The following is a 26195-nucleotide window of genomic DNA, read 5'->3' as shown; positions in this document are numbered from 1 at the left end:
CAATATACTTTAATAGCAGGGCATGGTCTGGGGGAGGCACTGTTGCTGCTGCTTTAATGCAGCCCTGGCTCTGCTGTACTAGGACTGATTAATGTACTGTTCAGCCAAACCTATCAGATCTCTTAAGCCAGTCATATCAGACTTGAGGGAGGGTCTCTGGTTTTGCAATGCAAAGTTAGCAGTAACTGCTGAAGCTGAAGCTCAAACATGGATTTTGGCTAAGAGGTCACTAAAATAAACATTCGACCTTGTTCAAAATCTATAACATACAGTGAAACAATGTTAAACTGAGTGAATTTATCCACCTGCAATAAGGATTTTTAGCAAATTGTTAGGTCTGAAGGAGCAGATCTGATGGGGGTTAGTAATCAAGAAAAAAGCGTGGGAGGGTTGTTTAGGCCTCAGTTAAAATTAAAGCTATAATTAAAGGAAGACTTTACTGTGAAAGTGTAATCTTTGTCATTATGACCATGAAATTGTCACTTAGCTTAATAAACATAAATTCACACTCTTTCACTTCTTCACTCACAATATACAGTATTTGGGACCTTGCAGTATGTCTAAGAGAGAGGAGAAAGTGCTGTTTGGCTTAAGTACCTTTTCTTCATCTATGTCTGCTGTATGTAGATGGATATAGTGTTTTTCATGTTAGCTCTGTGTTTTGTATAAACTACAAAGAGACAGATCTGCTGTGTGTCCACACAGTCCTGAAAACATCAGATCTATATCAAATTAAGGCAAAGATTTAGATTTGTGCTACTTCAGCCTGTCAATCTGAACATGGCCAAAAAACACATGGCAAGCAGATCTAATTGCCTACTTTACTCTTTCTTAATTAACCAAATTATGTATATTATTTACTAAAACATTATTTAGTCTTGAGCAGGCAGGTTTAATGGGTCTCATATGTATATTGAAATTACAGTTCAGTTTGCTGGACAAATGGGCAATCTCTGGTCATACATTGGTTGTTGCTCAGAGATCACATAGTTTGTCAAATTCCTGACCTGCTAGACCTGCAGGACTGACAGCATATTAATGCCAATATTAGTGTTTTTAGAATGAGATTCAACAGGGTGGGATGTTTGGGTGTCCACATACTCTTGATCATGTAATGTAGATTAATTCATCTGAAAATCTGTATACTTTTTTGTGGCAAGTTACAGGCAGCAGCCCAATAAGAGTCAGGATGCAACTGATTCTCACATGGTGGGTGGTTGCTAAAGGATGAAGACATGTTATGAACAGTCACTCTCTGAAGGTTCATGATGTTTAACTGCTGGTGTATTAAGTGCCTCCCCAAGGGACAATGTTAATAGACAGTTATTTATCCCTTCAGTGGTTTGTGACATCTACTGTACATTTTTTGTGGTATTGCCATTTTTCTTTCTTTTGTTTCTTGTGCTGTTTTAGGTGTTTGCTGTGTGGTGAATCTACACCCTGCATTGTTCTCTTCATTTCATCACTTCGGTCTTCACTAAACCAAGGAAGAGTCAACTCCCCTACAGAATTTAAATGCTTTAATTCAAATGATGCTGTAATTCAAAAGATGTTGCCTAGAAATGCTCTGAATAATTTTCCATAGGGACAATGACAGCACTCAGCCAGCCATAAGACGATGATGAACATTGTATCATTTAAAAGGATCCCTTCCCCCACTATCTGTGTTGATGTTGTATATACATATGTAATTCATTCTTTTTCCCAAATTGTATGCAAAATATATAAACATTTCAAATAAATTCTAAAATCATTAATCTTTTAGAGTGAGTTGTATTATTTTATTTGATTTGCACCAGTTGCATTATTTGGATATATGAATTTTGCCCAGTTATCGCATGAGAGAACTGTGGTTGATTTTCAAGCACCAACATCTGAGTCCGATTTTTGGCTCCAACCCTCAGGCTGAGCCCAATTTGAACTCAGCCAGGTTCTCATTTGTCACATGTTCTTCAATCAGACAGGATAAGAAATGAAAGCTTCTCAATTTTAAAAGTGCACTGGGAAATACTCCTTTGATTCCTGTTAAAATCTTCTAAGGACAGACACTATTGCTTAGGCCTCTCAGTCATAAACCCAAGAACAATCTTGAATATAAGTAAAAAGTTTTTGCCTGCTTAATCTCTCCAAGGTGGGCAGGGTGGTTTATCTTTTGCTGCTGTGACACCATAGAACCATTTTTTGGTGTAACAGTAAAGTTAAGTAATTGTTCTCCTGGTGTTCATTTCAGGTTTATTTTGTATGCTAATTTGGCATTTTTTAAGTAATTATTATGGTTACAGAAACAGTAATTTCACATATGACAGCTGATTCATATAGCTAGTCATACCACTTGTACCTTCATAATATATGCATGTTATAAATTTTATATGTTACGCATAAATTCGAAGTGAATTCCTCTGTTCTCGCTTGTGTCTGCAAGGAATGTGCTGGGTTGTATCAAATCAACTACTCCTTACAAATCAGGCATAGGTTTTATCTGTTTCCTCAGTCGAAGCCTAGCTAGTTGAATCTTTGTTTAATGGCCTTTAAGTTGTAACCTCTTTTATCCTGAAGATACCAAATATGCAATGTCCATATAAGTGTTTCCTTGCTTCTTATTTATTATGCATATAGGTTAACACTCTCTTGTTTTGTTCATATCACAATTATGTGAAACCAGTGATTTGTAACTTCTTTGTTGCCTGTTGACCAATAAAATGTCCCAACAATCTGCTGGGAAACTATATAATCTCATGTAATCTTGGTCTTAGTTGGAGATGTCCATTTAAAAAACATTGTGATGCTGTTTTCTTGTCTTTATTAGAAATGCCCTTCACAATATATATCCTGCATTACTTCTGTCTTTTTGCCAATTGCATTATTATTAAATGATGTCAATTATTAACCATGTTTGTATGTCACTGTAGGAATTCTAATAGACTAAAATAAGTACTTAACTAATTTTAAGTTCTTCTATAATAATTCTGTTTATGTTTTTGCATGCTGTCCTAGTGTACTTGTTTGCCCTGACCAAGTGTACTTCATTCTAGTATTATTGTTGTTATTATTATTATTATTATTATTAATAATTTTGTTATTGTATTCTATTATTATTATTATTATTATTAATTTTGTTCTTGTTTTCTAAAACAGTAATTAATATGTTTAATTTATCCTCAACTCTTACAGCTTTATTAAATGTTTACCACCCATCCAGTCATGCTAGATGTAAAGTGTACATCACTTTAACTAAAAGCTGCACACTAGTGTTGCTTAGCCTGTATTTTAGCTATGTGCAAAAAACAACTACTCATCTCTATGCAGAAGAAGGTCAGATGTGCTACCCAGACCACCTGTCTGAGACACCTGCAAAGGACCTAAAAAAAGACAGAAAGCCCAACACCTATAACTGAGTCATTATCAATGTCTATATAATCACCACTATTGCAGTCCCAATGGGCACCAGGAGTGGGGGGGGGTCTCTTGCGATCTAGACCTTTTTTGAATAAGAGTCAAAGGGACTCCGTTGACTTAGAGACAAACAGAAAATACCCATAAAACTATAGCCAATGATATCAAAACAGTAAAAATACTAAAAACCATACTAATAAAAAGACTGAAATACTAAACAAATCAAACCTAGGAGAAAGAGACATAAGGAAACAAAATATATAACACAGTAAAACACAGTAAATAAATAATCAGCAGAAACAGTGGTTGTCCTTTTAAGAAAGAAATAAGAGCACATTAATTGCCATTGTGGAAACATCCAAAATATTTCAGCTTACATTTACACCATCCAATTCAACAAGCAAAATCTAATGCTACAAAACAAGGATTCTGTAAATGACCTTCCACAATATTAATCAGCAAAAACATCTTGTCACTTTTAATCAGTACTTAAAACCCCAATTTCATGAAACTATAATTCTCCTTATTGTGATCAGATCCCTTCATTGAGTGACTAATGTAGACTACTGGCCTCATTTTATTGGGATAAGACTGTACATTAACCCTGATGACTAGCATCAGTCTCTGAAATAAATAGTTTGGTACAGTTAGCAAATGCTAAAACTGAAGATAAAAAACTAACTTACTTTTTAGTTGGTTAGCTTTCTCACAGCTCACAGCTTCCAGTCCATTATTAAGGCACAAGATAGGCTCTACACCATGAAGAAGTCTTAATGACATCATCCAGCAGTTGGTGCAGGACTGCAGCTGTCTTAGCAAAATCCTTAACAAAACCGTGAAGATTTGTTCAGAATTCCTGGATTTCATCCAGTTAGGCATGCATTTATCTAGTCTCAGTTAGTCGCCACTCGTGTTTTGCTGAAGCTCGCTGGGAACTCTAGCCTCTGCAAATTTGGTGCCACATGAGTCTGAATAAATTTAAATACCTCTATATTTATTAGGATTGATTGTAAGTTCTGATCTCTAAATATCTTCAAACCTAGATCCCCACATCAGCTACTTACAAAAATATAGTAGAACTGGTATGTCCTAGGAGCATTGCATGAATAAAAGAAATTCATTCAAAACAGTCCAAAAAATGTTGTTTTCCAGTGTGGATCCTCCAGTAGATCAGAGATCAGAGTTTCACTCCAGACTCTCCTGGGTGATTATAGTTCAGATGAGATGAGAGTAAAAGATCCAAATGTGCTGCTGTAGAATTGGATGAAAAACAAGGGTTAATAAGTGCTTAAATCAAATTCAAACAAATATGCAAAATGCTTCATATCATTCTTGTGAATGACCCATTACAGTAAAATATTTTTTGCAATTTACCTCAATATGAGTAGGAAATGCTGCTGGAGAAGAGGGCATTTGTTTTCAGAGTTTATGCTAAGAACAAGGTCACTCCACCTCTCATTTAGAAAATATATAAATCTATGCAATTCATGTGTAAAGCAAATTAATCATTAAAAAATGACACATTTCACTGCAAGAATGCCTGAGGGTTCATTGCTGAAATATATTATATACAGCAGTGTTTATTATTAAAGATTTAATTGCAGAAAGATCACCTGAGTGTGGCCAGTTTACCTGTTGAACTCTTTGAGCAGCTCTACTCCTGAATCCTGCAGGTTATCAGGTCCAGCACTTTCAGGGAGGAGATTGTAGAACTGATTGCAGAATTTCACAAGCTACTCCCCCAAGATTGCAGATAACTAGTAAAAGAAAGTGAAATTATAGCAATAATACAAAATCACATCCACATTTGTTCCACTGAATTGAGACTTTTTTCCCCAATTAAATAAAAATTCAGAAAACCTTGAAAAGTTTGTTTCACCAATTCTTTTGCTCAGTCAACATGCAATTCTGGACTTTATTTTAATCTTTGGTGTAAACACATATCATTTAACCATTCAGTCCCAGAGCACAGTAGTCTTAGGTGATCAAATAATCTTGTACAAAATCCACTTTAAACATAATATGTTCATCCCCATGCTAACATGTCAAATATACTGTAAAGTCCTCCACGGCCAGCAGCTTTATCAAAAACCTCCCAGATCTGTCAGCTTCTATCGGCTCTTCATTGGAACCTACTGAATTAGATATTATGATTGAATGCTTAGAAGATACTTTTCTTCTACTGTAATTAAAATGGCTCCACTAAAAAGTAAAAGAATAAAGCAGAAAATAGCTTGTCCAAAGATTTTTTTTTCCAGAAATAGCCAACCTCTTCCATCGACATTAATCTCATTTCTTAGCCTTATCTACACTATATTGACAAAAGTATTCGCTCATCTGCCATCACACACATATGAACTTGAGTGACATGACATTCTTAATCCATAGGGTTTAATATAATGTCGGCCCACCCTTTGCAGCTATAACAGCTTCAACTCTTCTGGGAAGGCTTTCCACAAGGTTTAGGAGTGTGTTTATGGCAATTTTGACCATTCTTCCAGAAGCACATTTGTGAGGTCAGACACTGACGTTGGATGAGAAGGCCTGGCTTGCAGTCTCTGCTCTAATTCATCCCAAAGGTGTTCTATTGGGTTGAGGTCAGGACTCTGTGCAAGCCAGTGAAGTTCTTCCACACCAAACTTGCTCATCCATGTCTTTATGGACCTTGCTTTGTGCACTGGTGCGCAGTCATGTTGGAACAGGAAGGGGCCATCCCCAAACTGTTCCCATAAAGTTGGGAAATTATCCAAAATCTCTTGGTCTGCTAAAGCATTAAGAGTTCCTTTCACTGGAACTAAGGGTCCTAGCCCAACTCCTGAAAAACAACCCCACACCATAATCCCCCTCCACCAAACTTTACACTTGGCACAATGCAGTCAGACAAGTACCTCCTGGCAACCGCCAAACCCAGACTCGTCCATCGGATTGCCAGACAGAGAAGCGTGATTCATCACTCCAGAGAACACGTCTCCACTGCTCAGTGGCGGCGCTTTACACCACTGCATTCGACGCTTTGCATTGTGCTTGTTGATGTAAGGCTTGGATGCAGCTCCTCGGCCATGGGAAACCATTTAATGAAGCTCTCTACGCACTGCTCTTTAGCTAATCTGAAGGCTGCATGAAGTTTGGAGGTCTGTAGCGACTGACTCTGCAGAAAGTTGGCGACCTCTGTGCACTATGTGCCTCAGCATCCGTTGACCCCGCTCGTTTTATGTGGCCTACCACGTACTGGCTGAGTTGCTGTCATTCGTAATCGCTTCCACTTTGTTATAATACCACTGACAGTTGACTGTGGAATATTTAGTAGCGAGTAAATTTCACAACTGGACTTGTTGCGCAAGTGGCATTGTATCACAGTACCACGCTTGAATTCACTGAGCTCCTGAGAGCGACCCATTCTTTCACTAATGTGTGTAGAAGCAGTCTGCATGCCTAGGTGCTTGGTTTTATACACCTGTGGCCATGGAAGTGATTGGCACACCTGAATTTAATGTTTTGGATGGATGAATGAATACTTTTGTCAATATAGTGTATATACCAAAAACTTTTCAATTAGCAGTAATTATCTAATTAAGAAACATAATCTTGACCCTTGCAAGCTATCCAATTATAGATCTATTTTAAATCTTCCCTTTATGTCAAAGATTTTAGAAAAAATTCTGGCACAACCACTAAATAGATACTTGCATAGGAATCACATTCACCCAGGACAGAATTCTTGCAACAACCAGAGAGTTTGACCATATGAGCCCACTTTTATCAACCTAACTTTAGTTGCTAGTTAAATTCTGCATTGAGTACAGATTTCTTCTAATGACATAGAAAGCTCTAAACAGCCCCATGACTCAGTAGCTGAGTGAATTTATTTCTTATTATGAACCGCCATGCCTACTGAAATCATAAGGTGCCAGCTTACTATTAGTACCTAAAATTAATAAGGGAACAACTGAGATATAGCCTTTTCATATAAAGTCCCCCAGCTTTGGAATAACCTTCATGTCAGTGTTCAAGACTCAGACACAGCCTCAGTCTTTATGTCTTGACTATAAACCTACTTGTTTAGTCGAGCCTTTGGTAATTAATTTTTCCTGGTAGATGAAAGTTGCAGATCTGGGGGTTCATTGACATAGAGTGTTATGGTAAACTGAGTATGTAGGTGCTGCCGTCCTGCTCCTTTCTTGTATTCACTCAAGTTTGTTGATGGTGAAGCAGAGGGGCACTGACATCTCAGGGAGCTGTCATGTCGTTGCTACCTTCTGGCTCTGCTATTTAGTTAGTCTGTAATAGCTCAGCCTGCCAGAATCACTGCTGTGTTAACACTATCCACTGTTCTCAGTCACTCCTAACAGAACTGTCTGTATGTTCTTTGCCGAGCTGAACAACTGCCCATCCTGTTGCTTAATCAGCCTTGATCAGGATCATTGATACTGGACTGATACTGGACCATTTTGTGTAATGCTGAGCAAAATGCCTCACTTGCATACCACTTGTCTTTCTGATGATCATGTTGCCAGCACAGACTCAAACTAATTAATCACAAGCATTGCTTATTCTGTCTCACAAACTAATTATAGACAGTGCTTCTCCTTCTTCACAATACTTTTTAGCTTTTCTCATTTTTATGCAACCCCATTTCCAAAAAAGTTTGGCCTTCGTTCAAAATGTATATAAAAACAGAATACAATGATGTGGAAATCATTGAAACCCTATATTTCATTGAAAATAGTACAAAGACAGCAAATCGAATGTTGAAACTGAGAAATTTTATTGTTTTTTGAAAAAATATATGCCCATTTTAAATTTGATGTTAACAACATGTTCCAAAAAAGTTGAGACGGGGGCATGTTTACCACTGTGTTTCATCATCTTTGCTTTTAACAACACTGTAAATGTTTGGCAACTGAGAAGACCAACTACTGTAGTTTAGAAAGTGAGTTTTCCCATTCTTGCTTAACATAGGATTGCAGCTGCTCAACAGTTCAGGGTCTCCTTTGTCGTATGTTTTATTTCATAAGGCGACCAATTTGTTTTCAGTGGGTGACAGGTCTGGACTGCAGGCAGGCCAGTTTAGCACTCAGACTCTTTTAATACGGAGCAATGCTGTTGTAATCCACACAGAATGTGGTTTTACATTGTTTTGCTGAAATAATCAAGGCCTTCCCTGAAAAAGACATTGTCTGGATGCAGCACGTTGCCAAAACATGTATATATCATTCAGCATTAATGTTGCCTTCACAGAGGTGTAAGTCACCCATGCCATGTGCACTAATGCCCCCCCCCATACCATCAATAATGCTGGCTTTTGAACTGTGCTCTGATAACAAGCTCAGAGGACACAGTATCCATGATTTCAAAAAAGAATTTCAAATGTTGGTTTGTCAGACCACAGGACACTTTTCCACTTCCCCTCCACTTTAAATGAGCTTGGGCCCAGAGAAGTTGGTGGCATTTCTGATTCCTGTTTATATGTGGTTCCGTCTTTGCGTTTTAACTGGCATTTATGAATGCATCAACTTTTTTCAGACAGTGTTTTTCAGAATCATGTCTGTTTTTAATGCAGTGCCGCCTGAGGTCTCAAAGATCACAGCCAGCAAATACTGGTTTTCAGCTTTGTCCCTTACATACAGAGATTTCTTCAGATTCTCTGCCTCTTTTAATGTTATTATGTACTGTAGATGATGAAAAGCAAAAGTTGTTTGCTAATTTATGTTAAAAAACGTTATTCTTGAATTGTTGCACTATTTGCTCGCGCAGTCTTTCACAGAGTGGTGAAGCCCTCCTTATCTTCTGACAGACTCAGCCTCTCTGAGATGCTCTTTTTACACCCAATCGTGTTACTGATCTGTTGCCAATTAACCACGAGGTGTTTTTTTTAGTGTAACCCTCTCACTGGTATGGAGAAATCCACTTTGGTCATGTTTGCAGGTTTGAAACAAGGAGGATGGAAAGAATGAGATGCGACAAAGGCTTGGAAGAAAATGACAAAAATGAATATATTGTTAGCTCAATAGCCATATACAAAACAAGGAAACAAATAGTTACACAAAGAACAAAGAAATAAAAATGGGCAAAAAAAAATATTAAAAGCTCTTCAGCTTCACTGTCTATGAATTTAAATCTGAAGCTCAAGACTGCTATGCAGCTTTTATGTGAATATGTGTGTATGCAGCTTCTTTTCTTTTCTTTGGGATGAATCTCAGTTCAGTTCGTAAGGAAAAGCTTATCTGTTTCTCCTGTTATGTCCCTGCCCATGAAGGAACAACACGCAAGGCAGGCGGCTTTCAACATATGGTCCTGCCTCGCCGTTCTGGTCTCACTCACAGTCTGATGCGCGTGCGTGCTTGAAGGATCCAAACTCAATGCAAAAAAAAAACAAATCTACATATAAAAATACAACCATTACTACTCAACTTCTCAGCAAGTAATTCTTATGTAGATTCATTACAGAAGATTCTGTGAATAGCAAACATTTTGCTTCTATACAGTGAAAAAATGCTTTACATATTGAACATTCTACTATTGACATCTTACGAATTTCTTCAATATCAATTCTAAAGACCTTACAGCTGAAAATTCATTCTTCAATTCCTGTAGTAAATTTGTACGTTAGGCGTCGAATTACAGTACAGACAAATTTAACTATGTAGTTTGCTCTTAACAAATCTGAGCGCTAGCATTCTGCTTTCCAAAGAATACTTATAAAAACATTAACCTGAAATCATTTACAAAACCAAAACATAGTACAATCACAACTCCAACTGGCTTTTTTTTTTCTTTCTTTCGTTCTTTCTAATAATAAACCGTTTGAACAGTTTTCACCCTACTCTTTTATAGTCAACAGCATTACATGCTAACTCACACTGACTAGCATGAGAAAAGATGAGTTTAACTCACTGGAGTTGCTCATTAAAAGGAGAAATAAGACCTTGAAAAGACAGCAAAAGACCTTGATGGATAATTTCACCTTTACAGAGTGAAATAAGTAAAATATGGCTCAGTTCTAGTCTTCATATCTGCAAATTCGTACTCTAGGTCAATAAATTCAATGCTCTTAAGAGTAGTAAATCCGAAGCTAAGCTGCAAGTAGTTTTGTGGTTCTTAAATCTTAAAGTCTTGTCTTGACTTAGTTCAAGAAGTGGTACCATGTTTCATTTATTGTCATTTTTGTTCTTGTTTCTTCTTTACATTTGGTTGCTTATTAACAAAAGTGTATTGGTTTCCCTGAAAAAAATCAACTGTGTTCTTTCCTCATAATAGCATTTAAGAAGCTGGGCTCCTGAATATTGTTTGGACAGTGTTCTCTCAAATAATCTCAAGTTTCCTGATTTATGTAATTTGCATGGGAAAAGACTCACAATATAGAGTATTATTTGTAGTGTAGTGAGAGATCCTTTTTTCATTATCATCCTTCAGGCAGTAGATGGAGAGAACTCTCCAGCACGGCCACAGGTTAGAAGTTTGGCCAAAAATACTTTCAGTGCATGAAAGATAATATGTAAATAAATTAGTCTTACCTTGCTTTGTTAATCTGGAAGTTACAGCATCTGCTTTATTCTTTATTAATAACCCAGTAAGGTGCTTAGCATTGTCAAGCATTTTTCTTGTGCATTGATTTATTGCCTGTTGGTTTTGTCTCTGCCTTACGCTCTCTCCCTTTAACTTTGTTATGTCGGTGTATTTTTGGTTTTGTACTGTTTTGGAACTGACCTTGGCCTGTTTTGGCCTAATTCTTGAACATGCAGTCTATAATCAACTGTCTCTCTTTCTCACACAGAACCAGCTCCAGGACCTCAACCAGTCTGGCTTCAAACTGGGGGACTCAACAGAAACCGCTCTTATAGTAGTGACCAAGAAGCTCCAGTCAGCAAGATCAGCCAAACTGTCATCTGTCCTGATTCTTCTTTCTCTCAGCAGCTTTTGACACGGTCAACCATACAATCCTTCTGGACGTCCTCACCAACCTTGGAATCACTGGCTCTGTGTGGAAGTGGTTCAAGTCCTATCTGGAGGGTCACTCTTATCAGGTGACATGGAGCAGGTCCACATCCTCTCCATGCAGGCTCTCCACTGGTGTCCCACAAGGCTCAGTGCTGGGTCCTCTTCTCTTTTCTCTTTACACTAGCTCTCTTGGGGATGTAATATCCTCTCATGGCTTCATGGCTATGCTCGTGACACTCAACCAATGCTTTTGTTTCTCATCTTCTGACACACAGCTTTTCAGTAGCATCTTGGCATGTCTGACTGACATCTCTTCATGGATGGCAGCTCACCACCTGAAGCTCAATCCTAGCAAGATTGAGCTGCTATTCATCCCTGCAACTACGGGTCCTCATCATGATCTTGCCATCTCATCCGAGAGCACTGATTGTTCCATCTGTAGAGACAAGAAGTCGGTCAAGTTGGTGTAATTCTGGATGGCCAGTTATCGTTCTCGGCTCATATCGCGAATCTAACTCGGTCGTGCAGATTTCTCCTGTACAATATCCAGAGGATCCAAGCCCTTTCTCACTCGAGAGGCCACCCAGGTGCTAATTCAGTCTCTTGTCATCTTAAGGCTTGACTACTGCAACTCGCTCTTGGCTGGTCTTCCTACACAGGCCATCAAGCCACTGCAACTCATCCAGAATGCAGCAGCATGGCTTGTCTTCAATCTCCCTATTTTCAGTCACGTCATCCCACTGCTGCGTTTCCTTCACTGGCTTCCTGTAGTTGCACGCCTCAGATTTAAAACTCTGATGCTTGTCTACAAAGCCAAAAACGGACCAGCTCCTCCCTACTTGATGGCAATGGTCAAAACTCTAACTGTACCACGAGCCCTTCAAGCTTTGAGTACAGTTTGGCTTGACCCGCCATCCTTCAAGACGTGGAAAACTGTTCTCTGTACTGGCACCCAGGTGGTGGAACGAACTTCCACTGGCTGTCCAAACAGAAGAGTCTCTCTTGTTCTTCAAACGCAGACTGAAGACACATCCCTTTATACAGCACTTAAATGAGCACTGAGATAAGTAGTCATTGTAATGTACTGTACTGCACTTATTGAAATGTATTGTATTGTACTGCGCTGTGTTGAACTCTGTTCCTTTTTTCTGTAGGTATAGACTTTTGTTTCTAGCAGTATCTGAGCTCAGGACTAGGTTTCTCTCTAACCTACTGGTAACTAGCAAAAGTTACTTTCTCTAGATAGACAAAGCACTTTTTGTAAGTTGCTCTGGATAAGCTCTGCTAAATGCTGTAAATGTAAACATGGTTATTTTGTCTGGTTGATGTAGGACCAGCAAAGACAGACTGATGCACAGGGTTAAATGTAAGGGACCAAAATCTTTATAGGCACCCCTGAGAACTGTGGTGATTGGTGATTTAAACTCCATTATATTTTCCATACACATGCCAATATGGTCCAAAAGGCCAACTCTTTGCCCTGACTGTTTTTGTGATCAACAAGTAAGGTCTTAATGGCAGAGTATACACAGGCTTTTCACAGTGAAGAGACTTCAGAGATTTGATGAGTCTAAAGTTGGCTTGTCTTAAATGGTGCAGCAGTTATATTCTGCCACCTGAGGCATTATAACAACAACAACAACAACAACAACAACAACAACAACAACAGGTATACCACTTAAGGTGGAATGGAAAAATTCAAACAAGAAGCTGGCAAAAATTTGTTGACCTCAGTTTCCTGAAGAGTTGAAAGGCATGAAAAGGGATGAGGAAGTTGCTCTCTTTTGGCTTGACATGTTTGTGAAAGCTAATACCAACTTATTGGCTTCACAGCAGGACTTGTAGTGACAGTAACCCATAATATAGCTGTTACATTAAGCAATTACGCATTGCTTAAACATTATATTATGGTATTTGTCCGTACAATGTTTGCAAAGGATTTCAAGTTCACAAATATCTAAAAAAGAGAGAGTTGGTCTCTCTGACTTGCCACTTGCTGACTTTTTTTCAAATTTTCCCATTCAAGCAACAGAATGTAAATGCAGCACCATTTAAGATGAAACAAGAAAATTAAAAAAAGCCGACTCATGGAGAGCTGAAAGAAGAAAAGGGATGAGGAGGTTTCTGCTTGACAGGTGTGTAACATCAACTGATTTTTGCTATTGCACAGAAGAAATAGGTCACTATTATTTTGTCCGGTTTGCTAATGTGTGATATAGCTAAGCACACCTGCTTAACTTCACAGCAGCAATTTTAGCGATGATCTACTAACCTACAACCTCATCTCATGTTAGTTACAATATTTCTTTTGCTGTGTCATTCTTCACTTTAATGTTATATCATGGTATTTGTCCGTACAACGTTTGCAAAGGGTTTTATGGCAGTGAAGATGTAAAATAAATAAACAAATAAAAGTTTGCCAGCCCAGTATCGTTCACCTTGGCATTGTGTGGCCATGAATTTGGTGGTGGCATTTCTGAAGGAACACTGAAGGGAGGGTTATATTTGTTTTGCTCTTGAGTTTAAACATAAACAATCTTTCCCCATAATTACTAACTAGACCTTTAAATGTGAACAGTTTGTTTAAGCACATTTAGTCGGAGAAGTTCAAAAGCTAATATGACCTATTCTCTTCACAAATTGTATTTTTGAAAACAACATGCTGCAGTCAGGGTCATGGATTGTGCCTCGTTTTTTTCATTGTGTATTTAACTGCTTTCCAAAGATAACACACTCAACACTCAAGCGTTACTTTTTAAAGATATAAGCATATCTATAAAAAGGAAGCTTTTGTATGTCAGTATATGCTTTGTTTGAAAACCTCATGTCAAAAGTCTCTCCTAGGCTCATGAGCATAAATCAATAGAGCTCATTTGTGAATAAATCTACAAACCGGATTCCAAAAAAGTTGGGACACTAAACAAATTGTGAATAAAAACTGAATGCAATGATGTGGAGGTGCCAACATCTAATATTTTATTCAGAATAGAACACAAATCACAGATCAAAAGTTTAAACTGAGAGAATGTATCATTTTAAGGGAAAAATATGTTGTTTCAAAATTTCATGGCGTCAACAAATCCCAAAAAAGTTGGGACAAGTAGCAATAAGTGGCTGGAAAAAGGAAATTGAGCATATAACGAACAGCTGGAAGACCAATTCAAATCAAATCAAATCAAATTTATTTGTATAGCGCTTTTTACAACTGATGTTGTCACAAAGCAGCTTCACAGAAATCCGTTTAGAACAAAGTTTCAACATGAAATGTAAATCCTCCAGGTGAGCAAGCCAGGGGCGACAGTGGCAAGGAAAAACTCCCTCAGTTGAGGAAGAAACCTTGGGAGGAACCAAGGCTCACATGGGGGGACCCATCCTCCTCTGGTCAAACTACGTACAAAATTATTATTCAATTAACACTAATTAGGTCAATTGACAACATGATTGGGTATAAAAAGAGCTTCTCAGAGTGTCAGTGTCTCTCTGAAGCCAAGATGGTAAGAGGATCACCAATTCCACCATTGTTGCGCAGAAAGATAGTGCAGCAATACCAGAATGGTGTTACCCGGCGTAAAATAGCAAAGACTTTTAAGTTATCATCATCAACCGTGCATAACATCATCAAAAGATTCAAAGAATCTAGAACAATCGCTGTGTGTAAGGGTCAAGGCCGTAAAACTCTACTGGATGCTCGTGATCTCCGGGCCCTTAAACGTCACTGCACCTCAAACAGGAATGCCACTGTCAAGGAAATAACAGAATGGGCTCAGGAATACTTCCAGAAAGCATTGTCAGTGAACACAATCCACCGTGCCATCCGCCGTTGCCAGCTGAAACTCTACAGTGCAAAGAGGAAGCCATTTCTAAGCAAGCTCCACAAGCTCAGACGTTTGCACTGGGCCAGGGGTCTTTTAAAATGGAGTGTGGCAAAATGGAAGACTGTTCTGTGGTCAGATGAGTCACGATTTGAAGTTCTTTATGGAACACTGGGACGCCATGTCATCCGGACCAGAGAGGACAAGGATAACCCAAGTTGTTATCAACGCTCCGTTCAGAAGCCTGCATCACTGATGGTATGGGGTTGCATGAGTGCTTGTGGCATGGGCAGCTTGCATGTCTGGAAAGGCACCATTAATGCAGAGAACTATGTTCAGGTTCTAGAACAACATATGCTCCCATCTAGACGTCATCTCTTTCAGGGAAGACCCTGCATTTTTCAACAAGATAATGCCAGACCACATTCTGCAGCAATCACAACATCATGGCTACGTAGGAGAAGGATCCGGGTACTGAAATGGCCAGCCTGCAGTCCAGATCTTTCACCTATAGAGAACATTTGGCGCATCATAAAGAGGAAGGTGCGACAAAGAAGGCCCAAGACGATTGAACAGTTAGAGGCCTGTATTAGACATGAATGGGAGAGCATTCCTATTTCTAAACTTGAGAAACTGGTCTCCTCTGTCCCCAGACGTCTGTTGAGTGTTGTAAGAAGAAGGGGGGATGCCACACAGTGGTAAAAATGGCCTTGTCCCAACTTTTTTGGGATTTGTTGACGCCATGAAATTTTGAAACAACGTATTTTTCCCTTAAAATGATACATTCTCTCAGTTTAAACTTTTGATCTGTGATTTGTGTTCTATTCTGAATAAAATATTAGATGTTGGCACCTCCACATCATTGCATTCAGTTTTTATTCACAATTTGTTTAGTGTCCCAACTTTTTTGGAATCCGGTTTGTATTTATAGAATACCCACAGAAGTATGTTGTGTAGAGTTTCAGAGGATTCAATGAAAAAGTTCCACACTCGCTGCAAAGTATATGTTCCCACCACTTTCCAAATCAACCAAACCATTCAATCTCTGTACTCTCGGAGTGAGAGCTGTGTTTGTATACTCAGCATTACGTCGGACTCTTTCAGTGTTAGCATTGGACTCCGCTAGGGTTGTGCCCTGTCTCCACTCCTGTTCATGATATTCATGGACAGAGTGTCAAGGCATAGCTGGGGTCAGGAGGGCATTATGTGTGGAGGCCGGAGGGTGGCGTCTCTGCTATTTGCAGATGATGTTTTTTTGGCTGGATCACATGGATGCCTCCAGCGCTCACTGGAGCGGCTTGCAGCTGAGTGTGAAGCGGTTGGTATGTGGATCAGCACCTCCAAGTCTGATTCCATGGTCTTAGCCCGGAAAAGGATGGCATGCCCACTCCAGGTAAGGGGAAAGGACTTACACCAGGTGGAGGAGAATTATCTTGGGGTCTTGTTCACGAGTGATGGGAAGAGGGATCGTGAGATCGACCGCAGACTGGGACAGGCGGAAGCAGTAATGCGGTCACTGTACCAGACTGTAGTGGTGAAGAGGGAGCTGAGCCATATGGCAAAGCTCTCTGTTTACCGGTCGGTCTACATCCTGACCCTCACCTATGGTCATGAGCTGTGGGTAGTGACCAAAAGAATGAGATTGCGAATACAAGTGGCGGAAATGAGCTTTCTTTGCAGGGTGGCTGGCTACACTCTATTTGATAGGGTGAGGAGCTCAGAGAAGAGCCGCTACTCCTCCGCATTGAGAGGAGCCAGCTGAGGTGGTTTGGGCATCTGATCCGGATGCCCCCTGGACGCCTCCCGGTGAGGGTGTACCAGGCACGGCCTGCTGGGACAGGACCCCGGGGTCGTCCTAGGACCCGCTGGAAGGATTATATCTCCAAGTTGGCCTGGGAGCGGCTTGGGGTCCCCGGGAATGAGCAGGAGGAAGTTGCGGGGGGACAGGGCCGTCTGGGATTCTCTGCTCTCTCAACTGCTACCGCAACCCTATCTGGACTAAGCGGTTAACAATAATGATGACGGTGATGATACATATGTGTATATATATATATATATATATATAGAATGCCATTCAGGAAATGTATAACTTATAATTTATAACTCTGAAAACTCTGAATATATGGAATGAAACTCTGAATATGTGGAATGAAAGTCTGAATATATGGAATGAACCTTAAGAATATTTCATTTCCGCAATCTATAGATATGTCTTTGTCATCGAAGTGATAGCATTCTGAATATCTTGGCTTGACAAAATGGCATCAGCTGAGATATTCCAATACTTCGTTGAACTGGAAAACTTTTTTGCAACAGCTGGTCATACTCCAAATGACACGAACGGTTTGGAGTCGATATTGCATCAACTTGTGGATCATATTTCCATTATTGCGACATTCTTAGTGGTTATGAGTAACCATGTTCAACAAAACGCTGCTGAAAGAACATTATGTGTAATTCTTGAAGGGATTTATGAGTCTCTTACGGAGATGTTGGCTGAAGTAACACGCCGGGTAGAAGCTGATAAAAAGCGCATGGGACAGGCACACCTTCTGCATGTCAGAAAGGAAGACCTAGGTAAATGACAGAAATGGTTTTGGATGGCAAAATATGCTATTTCTGCCATACATCTCTATTTTGCTGTATTTTCATCTTCATGGATAATGCATAAATATAGGCTATCCAAAAGGTGATTCATCGCTAATTTGCTACAATTTATCACATTTATAAGCCATTTGAATTTCTGTCTTGCCTTTGTAAAACAGACTGTTTTTGTTGAACACAGTTTCAATATCCATTAGCAATAAAATAGACAACTAGTATTACTGAAAGCGCTCTCTCCTTGCTGCCTGTCGAGGCTCTTTGGAGCTGAAATAAGCACAGCCGCAGCAGCAGCTATTTTTCAAGTTTTCTCATTCTTTTTATGCATGTTTTTATTGACAAGAACACTGATGAATAAAAAAACTCAAGTGGTTTATAAATGCTGTATCTGTTGTTTCTGACCACAGAAAAGTGGAATAAGTGAGCCATGATATAGGTCAGTCAAGAAGTTGCAAGCGAGATTATCAATACAAGTGCTGCTAGGGAAAATTATAAAAAATCAACACATTAACAAATTTTATTTTTTCCCTTTAAGGTACAAAATACCAGCTGCTCAACTGACTCACATGCAAAACTTAGTATTTAGCTGGATGGCCATCTTTCGAATGTTGTCTGTAAACATTAGAACACTTTACAACCATAGGACACTTGTATACCTGGTTTAGTAGGCTATGGGAATATCACCAATGTCAAATGATGATCTTGACTGTCTCATTACTGAGATTCTAAGTCAAACTCCTGGCTCAGGGGAGACCTACATCGCTAGCAGTTTGAGAGGGAGAGGGATCAGAGTTCAGCGATGGCTAGTGTGAGAGCGTTTACGAATAGTAGATCCAGTGGGAAGAGCCTTCAGAGGTTGAAGGGCAATTCGACGAAGGGTCTATGATGTCTCTGTCCCAAATCAAGTGTGGTATGTGCTGTTTAATTGTTTCAGTCATTACTCACTAGTTGGTCAATGAACCAAGTCAAAAAGGTAGGGATAAGAGGATCAAAACTATGTGAAATAAATAATGAACCATTGTGGTATAGGTAATTCTTATTGTAAATTTTAGGAATTTTAAATAGCACTGACTTACTTCACATTCTTCACCATGTTTACCTTCCAAGAATAAACAGATCTGTGGATGAATTTGTAAGCCAGTGGAACCAACACAGCTTAAGGATAATGGAAAGCAGCTCCCCACTGCAACTGTGGACAGTTGGAATGCTTCAACTTCCTCAGCATCAAAGAGTACTCAGTCATGTGCATATGCAACGCCCTTATGATCACCACCAGTGTATTGCTGAGTTAAGGCCAATTAATCCTTTGATTGATGATGGAAATCATGGGATAGAACTTTTTCTCACAGCATGTAACCTGCTTCAATTAAGTGCTTAGTCTGCTAAGTAATTTTGTTGTGGTTCATCAAAAAGAACATGTTTTAGTAGCAAACAAATAAAGCAGTGGTATGTACAGTGGTACCGTGATACCCAGTGGTTTTGAGAAATACTCAATATTGTTATTTTGTAAAAGACTCAATTTGTAAATGACTAATTTAATATTCTTTAAACTGTGACTTCCAAAGGACAGCAATGGACAAGGTGAGTTCTACAGGCCCTAGGACAAAAGATGTATAAATGCTTAAAATTAACTTTTCTTTAATGACAAAAACTTTAGTTGTCATTACCGTACACACATGTACATTGCACATTATGTATCATTATACATAATGTATTAATTTAACCCTATTGATCAAGGTGAACCCTGTATTTTATAAATTTTCTTAAGTACATGAATTTCAATTTTGTGTACAGTTTTACATCTAAATGACATTTAAAGTCTGGGATACACATATCCTGCCACAATCATTACAAAAAGGACAAATAGACAAAGTAGGAACATAGAACCATTTATTTGTAGAAAAGCCATACCACAACCCATAGAGAGGCAACTATCTGCCTGACTCACAGTTCTGTTACTTTTAACTATAACCATGTGCTTATCAACTTAAATATTCACCAATTGCACATTATTAAATGCAAAACACTAAACATTGGCTTAAAATATATCTTTTAATGCAACCAAAAACTTATTTGTAATGTCTTAATTACAGTAAATGCTGAGGCTTATATGAGGCAATAATATATACATATACAAACCGGATTCCAAAAAAGTTGGGACACTAAACAAATTGTGAATAAAAACTGAATGCAATGATGTGGAGGTGCCAACATCTAATATTTTATTCAGAATAGAACACAAATCACAGATCAAAAGTTTAAACTGAGAGAATGTATCATTTTAAGGGAAAAATATGTTGTTTCAAAATTTCATGGCGTCAACAAATCCCAAAAAAGTTGGGACAAGGCCATTTTTACCACTGTGTGGCATCCCCCCTTCTTCTTACAACACTCAACAGATGTCTGGGGACAGAGGAGACCAGTTTCTCAAGTTTAGAAATAGGAATGCTCTCCCATTCATGTCTAATACAGGCCTCTAACTGTTCAATCGTCTTGGGCCTTCTTTGTCGCACCTTCCTCTTTATGATGCGCCAAATGTTCTCTATAGGTGAAAGATCTGGACTGCAGGCTGGCCATTTCAGTACCCGGATCCTTCTCCTACGTAGCCATGATGTTGTGATTGCTGCAGAATGTGGTCTGGCATTATCTTGTTGAAAAATGCAGGGTCTTCCCTGAAAGAGACGACGTCTAGATGGGAGCATATGTTGTTCTAGAACCTGAACATAGTTCTCTGCATTAATGGTGCCTTTCCAGACATGCAAGCTGCCCATGCCACAAGCACTCATGCAACCCCATACCATCAGTGATGCAGGCTTCTGAACGGAGCGTTGATAACAACTTGGGTTATCCTTGTCCTCTCTGGTCCGGATGACATGGCGTCCCAGTGTTCCATAAAGAACTTCAAATTGTAACTCATCTGACCACAGAACAGTCTTCCATTTTGCCACACTCCATTTTAAAAGACCCCTGGCCCAGTGCAAACGTCTGAGCTTGTGGAGCTTGCTTAGAAATGGCTTCCTCTTTGCACTGTAGAGTTTCAGCTGGCAACGGCGGATGGCACGGTGGATTGTGTTCACTGACAATGCTTTCTGGAAGTATTCCTGAGCCCATTCTGTTATTTCCTTGACAGTGGCATTCCTGTTTGAGGTGCAGTGATGTTTAAGGGCCCGGAGATCACGAGCATCCAGTAGAGTTTTACGGCCTTGACCCTTACGCACAGCGATTGTTCCAGATTCTTTGAATCTTTTGATGATGTTATACACGGTTGATGATGATAACTTAAAAGTCTTTGCTATTTTACGCCGGGTAACACCATTCTGGTATTGCTGCACTATCTTTCTGCGCAACAATGGTGGAATTGGTGATCCTCTTACCATCTTGGCTTCAGAGAGACACTGACACTCTGAGAAGCTCTTTTTATACCCAATCATGTTGTCAATTGACCTAATTAGTGTTAATTGGTCTTCCAGCTGTTCGTTATATGCTCAATTTCCTTTTTCCAGCCACTTATTGCTACTTGTCCCAACTTTTTTGGGATTTGTTGACGCCATGAAATTTTGAAACAACATATTTTTCCCTTAAAATGATACATTCTCTCAGTTTAGACTTTTGATCTGTAATTTGTGTTCTATTCTGAATAAAATATTAGATGTTGGCTCCTCCACATCATTGCATTCAGTTTTTATTCACAATTTGTTTAGTGTCCCAACTTTTTTGGAATCCGGTTTGTATATATATATATATATATATGTATATAAACAAACAACAACAAACAAAAAAAAAACATCCTGGTCATGACTTGACAAGACTACAAGCCCCCCATAATATTACCTCTCATTAGGGGTGTGGGAAAAACTTGATTCTTATATGCATTGCGATGTGGACGTGTACGATTCTGAATCGATTCATAAATGTCAAAAATCGATTTTCTAAATATTAAATTTATACCGTAATGTTGACGGACCTAAAATGTGGAACTTGGAAGTGGGAAAGTGCAGCGCCTGGACACTCTTCCCGGGCAGCACATAACAAAAACACACATAGATGAGCGAGAAATCTGACCGGCAGCCTCTGCATTAAAGCCAAGTTAGATCAGGAGTCACAACCCAAATGTTTAGAAGTTTAGATTCTGTCAACAAAAATCAAACCACCTTGGGAGCCACAACATGTAATGCCTAATATGTGTCAGAATGTGCTGATGTCCTTATATTGGCTCAGCTACAGCCGGTTTCCTCCCCTTTCCATCAGGAAACTTTCCCTCAGTCTTCGCTGTTTTACGAGGCTGAAGTCGCTTCTCATTCTCCAGCTTCTTGTTCGAAATTTCCCGTTCCACCTTAAATTCTGCCTAAGGCGCCGAATGTAGCTGCTGCACCATTTAAGGTGGCATGGGTAAATTCAAAAGAGAAGCGACTTCATCTTCACAACTTTTTAAGTGTTTGACAGGCTCTTGTTGCAGATTTAACGCTTATAAATTGGAATACGTTCATTCATCTCCAAATATTCATCTTAGCTAAATCTCTCTTTGCCTTTTCATAGCTGCTAGCGAGGTGAGACTTCGCTGCTAAGTGACCAGCAGTCTGCACATCATTCCTCAGTCGTTGAGAACCAGGGCTTTCGTGCTATATTGCACACTTTGGAGCCGAGATTCAGTGTCCAGTCTTCAAGAAATTTTACTGACACAGTGAACCCCCCCCACAATGAGACCAAAACCAAAGTTATAAAATCACTGAATTAAGAATTAAACGGGTAGGACGGCTGTAACACGCTGCGTGGTCATCCATTACAACTGGATCTTACTTCACCCTAACAGCGCATTTCATCACAGATGAGTGGCAGCAGCGTCTCAAACAAGAGCAGTGAATGAGAGCCTTCTAGATCACTTCCATTTGATTTATTAATAAAAGTTATTGGAAGTAAATGCATTATGGATCATTACAAATACTTTGCTTTAAAACTACCAATACCTCACACAGTGAGAAAATAGAAATCCTGTATAGAAAAAAAAGATGCATCGAGATGCATCGATAATCGTTTTATAATCACATCGCAGCCCTCTGAATCGTAATTGAATCGAATCGTGAGGTGCCCAAAGATTCCCACCCCTACCTCTCATGCTCTTCCAAATCCTGGTGAATTGCGTATGGCAAAATCCATGTCAGATTTGAAAGCAGTGTATTCTGCATGAACTAGTATGCAAAGAATATTTTCACATGTATTGGCCACTGGAAATCAGGAATGGGTGATGAACTTAAGGCTTGACTTTGGTAAGAAACCCAGGGCAGGAATACTGTCACATCCAGTGAAGAAAACAAGAACGTCCACCAGAGAGACATCGTTTTCAACTGTAAAACGAGAGTAATACACTTACATTAGTGTGTCTACTGGTATTTTGATAGGGTAAATGAGTATCATACCTTAGTGCAGTGATACAAAAGTGATGTTACAGAGGTTAGTAGTTAAATTTCCTTAACTGCATTAGACATCGCTTTTTGAACTGACACTAATACGACTCAATGTTATTTGAAAGCTAACAACAATCTGATGTATACAGTTAAACATTTAGTAGCAAAAAAGACAGGACTTGATGAAGACCATAACAAATCTAGGCTAATCTTGCTCCAAGCCTGCTAGATAAATAAGTATTCTATTATTAGTGCACAACAGGCATAACAATCAAGATACAGTGTTGGATTGCTTGTTCTTAGATGTTTTATATGAAACATATGATGCAGCCAAAAATAAAATTAGAGAATAATGTGTGATGTTGAAACATTGTACCAAATGCCAAACTTACATTCAGCATCCTGAAGATAGTCTTGCCAGAAAGCCAGGGTCCGACACTCCTGTTGAAATGCATTACTCCCTCTTTTGGAGTGACTGATCCGGAATGATTCTCTACATCTGTTGCTGTTAAAGCCTTTTCACTCTTCACTTCAACTGTAGAGGGTAGTTCTGGAGAGCATCTAGGACACCTAGAGACATTAAGCCATCTCTGAACCTAGCAAAAGGTAAACAAATTCTTATGTAAAGTTCATGTGATTTGGATCCTGGGGTGCAAACTAGAGATTTTCCATGTGAGGGAGAAGCAGGATCTGAAGAACCATGACATATTTTTTTTCCATACATAACATTGTATGGTAGTAATTCAAAAGTAAGCTTTTGTATTTGCTTTCCTCTTTTATCTCCTGCATTTCCACCATTTTCACCACCACAAAACAAGGCTGTATTTTTTGGCCAAGGTATTATAGTACTTGTGCAAACAAAAAGGTGCACGGGTCCGCTGGAGGATATACCAGTGAGCCAAATCCAAAGCAGTCTTTTGTTTGTTTCCCCAGTGTTATGTGAACACTGTGACCAGCAAGACTGATCAAACTGCCTCCTGCGCAACTGCATTTTGCAGCTCTGATTCAGTCTCAGCCTCTGAGATCTAAAAATACCAAAACAACGTTAGGGCATTTAAATAAGAAATATTTATTAACTTTTATTTTGAATGGAGATACACAAATGTTTAACTTACGTTAATGAGTGCATGCAAAATGAAAAATTCTATTTCGTATGTGCAGTGCCCTCTAGTGGGTTTGCTATTGGTTTTCTTTCAAGGCCCTGTCTGGTCACCTTGAAAAAGTCCCTTTGAGAAGACACCCTGAGAAGATCTCACTGCACAACCAGGAGGTATCAATCACATATCAGGCCCTCAGTATAAAATGCTGTCATGCTAATCACTCTTCTCTGTTTTACATGGGGATGTGACATACTGCAGCCTTGTCAACAAAGGTCATCACCTCCTCTTTCAGGTCCAGGGTGAACCGTGTTAGAGCCTTCACATCAGGGTTCCGAGATGGAGCAACAAAGCGGATAACTAACAGCAAAGCCTGTTATAGGGCTGCACACATACTCCTAGAACTGTAGTGACAACTAATAATTACTGTTTGCTGTCTGAGGAAAATATGCTTACCAACTGCACCTGTGACCTTGTTTCTTCATCAGCAATTTGTCCAATTATGACCTTTACATTGTCTGGCCCTTTTTGAAGACACGCATAGAAGAGTTCAGACAGGAAACATGTGCTCTGCCCCCATGGGCAATTGACATTGCCATGACTTGGCCAACATAGAAGTACCCGTTGTCTTTCATTGCTGTTATCAAATTAAATTAAACATCACATGTCAAGAGTATACACCAAAAATAATGCTTATGTTACAATGTCACCCATCTTTGTGAGAACTTACTATTATTTTTTAATCATGGTATTAATTGCTAAATTTCCCCTCTCAAACAAGTATTATCAAAACAAAAGCGGACAATTCTTACTTTTCCTGAAGAATAATTTCAAGTAATGTATAATAACCAATAATGAATTACTCTAATCATAAGTACGTTTAGAGTTGCATGTGAGGACTTTAGCATTGGGTGGACCCTCAAAGATGCCAATTTTGTCCTTGATTTCATGTAGACACAACCGGAAAAACTCCCGAGTGGGTCCTCCATTGTCCACGGCACCCTCAGACGTTCCCATAGTCATCGGTAAATTTAACATCTACCCTCTTCTCAGGTGCAAAATTGGATCTGCCCATGGCTCTGGATGCTCCATCCCACACATTTCTTTTTGTGATATTGAAGCATACAGTGCTGTCATTATTACTCTAGAAGCAATCTGTTCTATTATTCTCTCCGAGGTCATCTTTAAATCATTGAAACAATAATAAAAAAATAAACAAATGCATCATATTTAGGGCCAACAGTAATGGTTATAATTTGACCGCAGAACTATAATGTAACTTTCACAGGGTTGTAATTAATATTGACTAAAATCCATTTGGAAATAATAAATATTGTCCATTTTATCAGCTCCACTTACAATATAGGTGCACTTTATAGGTCTACAATTACAGACTGTAGTCCATCTGTTTCTCTGCATACTTTGTTAGCCCCCTTTTACCCTGTTCTTCAGTGGTCAGGACCCCCATGGACCCTCACAGAGCAGGTACTGTTCTCAGCACTGCAGTAACACTGAACGATGGTAGTGGCATGTTAGTGTCACTGCTGGACTAAGAGTAGTCCACCAACCAAAAACATCCAGCCGGCAGTGTCCTGTGGGCAGCATCCTGTGACCACTGATGAAGGACTAGAGTATGACCAACACAAATTGTGCAGCAGCAGATGAGCTGATAAAATGGACAATGAGCACAGAAACATGTTATGCCTGATCGGTGTACATACAACCCCATTTCCAAAAAAGTTGGGACGCTGTGAAAAAATTGTTGTGCAAATCAATTAGAACATATATGTCATTGAAAATATTTCAAAGACAACATATAAAATGTTGAAACTGGGAATTTCTATTGTTTTTTGAAACAATAAAAACAGACACGATTCTGTAGGGGAAATCACTGCATGGGCTCAGAAACATTTCTGAAAACCACTGCGAAGGCCTTGTTTATTTCAACAAGA

General features: G+C 39.2%; 1 long non-coding RNA gene and 1 pseudogene across 1 annotated transcript; one reads left to right on the top strand and one right to left on the bottom strand.

Moving 5' to 3' along the window:
* The window catches only part of LOC118826312, a 545149-nt pseudogene that overhangs the window by 104849 nt on the left and 414105 nt on the right, over window positions 1-26195 (top strand).
* On the bottom strand, window positions 22797-25665 carry LOC118826384. The gene is made up of 3 exons (XR_005008745.1): window positions 24700-25665; window positions 23539-24171; window positions 22797-23086 (listed from the first exon to the last, which is right to left on the bottom strand). It is a non-coding gene; the product is annotated as an uncharacterized LOC118826384 (long non-coding RNA).

This window comes from Colossoma macropomum, unplaced genomic scaffold (assembly GCF_904425465.1).
Source record: "Colossoma macropomum unplaced genomic scaffold, Colossoma_macropomum, whole genome shotgun sequence".
In the NCBI taxonomy this organism is placed as follows: Eukaryota; Metazoa; Chordata; class Actinopteri; order Characiformes; family Serrasalmidae; genus Colossoma; species Colossoma macropomum.
Note: the sequence above shows the minus strand (reverse complement) of the source record. Positions and strands in the feature narration are given on the sequence as shown.